Genomic DNA, 2,364 nt, shown 5'->3' with positions numbered 1-2,364 from the left:
ATTTATTTATTTATGAGTGCTAAAAAAAATCAGTTTTATTGTAGTAACATCAGGCCGCCAGCAGAGGGCGAACACAGCACACAGTTGGAGGACTACCCCTTCTTCCAAAACAAACACAATCCATTCATTGGTTGTAGGAGCATCCAAGTATTTTACGTTTTACTCAATAACAGGGGAACAAAAGATTTAAGCTAATTGTGTGCACGCGTTATTGATCTAATATAAACTTATCACAATAATGGGAGGAGAAGCCGAAAAGCTTTGTGATGAATTCAAGCCGACAGTAAGAACATAACCTTCACTTCTGTCCCCATGGAAACTTGCTTTGCTGGTCATTCTGTGGATATGGATGGTATAGAGCAGGAAACATTCAACCCCACACTGTGGTGTCTTTAAAACAAAATTATTATTTTTTTCTGGATTCATCACACTGGGATGAAATTTAAAAAAAAAAATGACCCTGATTATCTTTTTTTTTTTAAATATCAAACCAAAGTGAAGCCAGAGGATCTGTTTGAGACGTGATTACACACAAAGCAGTGGCGTGTGGCGTTGCTACACCTTTGTGTCTCTGTAATGAACTATAAAGTGATGCCCTCTAAAGATTTAGAGAGCACACTTTTTCTCTCTCTGTCTCTCCCCACGCCGTCTTCCCCCTAAACCCCCCTCCACCCTCTTCCTTTCTTTGCTATAGTCGCATAGCAACAGAGGAGCTGCTGGCTCCAGTTGTGTTGTGGTGGGAGCGTGCGGCGCAGTGGCTCAAGATTAAGCTGGTCTCCGCTTCAATTATGAATGGGCCTCCACAGCCGCACGACTCCAAAATGGCACCACTCAGGCTGATAAGACATCGAGGAACTCTTTGGTACACTTCACTCTTTTCGCCTCGCTCCCCGAAGAGGCGCCGGACTTTAATCAGAAGTATTGAACTTAACCGATTAGAGGGAGTAAATGAATAATTAACTGGCAGAGGAGGCACGGTTATGATAAGACCCCTTGTTGATGGGAATATGTGAGGTTAATGATTGGGGTCAAGCTTGAGAGCGAATTAAAGAGTTCTCCAGTCTCACAAAGGCGGCGCTGTACCAGGAAACTGGTGGGGGTGGGTTTTAGTGCGAGGAGCGTGCTGAAGTAGTGGGAAAGGGTGATATGCTTTCTCGTAATCCTTCACCGTATTTAACTTCAGACTCTGAGAGGAAATTGGTTAAATTGGGGGGAAAYACATCCAGGGTTTCTGTCACCTCACATGAACTACTCGTCCGAGTACAGCGGATAGAAAAAGTCTCCTGCACTTCTCTTTAAATGCTGGGATTTTGTGTTAGAAAAAATAAAATTGTGATTTTAAAAAAATGTTCCTTTTCCACCTTTTCCTGTGACRTCATATATCCTCTGGTAGATCGGCAGGCAAACCTGAGCCTGCCCAGGTTGATAAAACCTACAGGAGAAGTTCACCTGCTGACAAAAAGAGCAGCTGAAAGGAAAACAACTGTGACGTGTCATCTTCCTGTGCAATTCAACTGAAAAAAAGTAGCAGTGTTGGGAAGAAAAAATAAATGGAAACTAGAGAATTTGCATTTCCAGCGAAAAAGCAGCAATTTTTTTCTGAATAGCTAAGACAGCTGAACCTAGAAAAAAGGCTAAAAAGTAGCTGAAATAAGCACAAAGAAACAAAAGCATGTTTGCTGAATGAAGCAGTAAGAAGCTGACGTCACAAAAAGGTGAATTTAGCTGAAAAAAAGCACAAATTATCTAAAAAAGGTAGCTAAAACCTGAAAAAACCAGCTGAAGTAAGCAGAAAGTAATTGAAAGAAACACAAAAAACATACAAAGTAGCAGAAGAATAGCAGAAAGGTCAGAAAGTTGTCTAAAAAAGCATAAAAAAATGCTGCAATCAGCAAAATAGAAGCTAAACGAAGCTGAAATTAGTGCAAAAAAGTTGAAAAAAGCAAAACAAGAAGCTCTATTTTGAAGAGTTTTGAGGATGCTGAAGACAACTCCATTCATTTTCAAGGAGAAAAATGTGGCCGAAAAAGCTAAATATTTCAAAAAGTATAAATTACAGAAGTRCCAAAGGTCATAGCAGAAATGTCCTGAAGACGATGAATAATTTGATATATAAATTGCAAAAAGAAAAAAATAAAAATTTGTGAAATAAGATATGTGCTGTAAAACATACAGTGTGAATGCTTTATAAACATTCACACAATGTAATTGAAGCTATTTTGAAAACAACTTTTTGTGCAATCTCACGCAAAATCGCGAAAGTAGTGTGTGTTGGGAAGTTCATGTGAGGTGAGCAAAGGGTGTAAAAAAATCGACAGGTGCTTCAACAAAGTGTGCAGTTGGATTTTTGCATAAGTTTAATAT

Source organism: Austrofundulus limnaeus, unplaced genomic scaffold, assembly GCF_001266775.1.
Source record: "Austrofundulus limnaeus strain Quisiro unplaced genomic scaffold, Austrofundulus_limnaeus-1.0 Scaffold272, whole genome shotgun sequence".
NCBI lineage: Eukaryota > Metazoa > Chordata > Actinopteri > Cyprinodontiformes > Rivulidae > Austrofundulus > Austrofundulus limnaeus.
Note: the sequence above shows the minus strand (reverse complement) of the source record.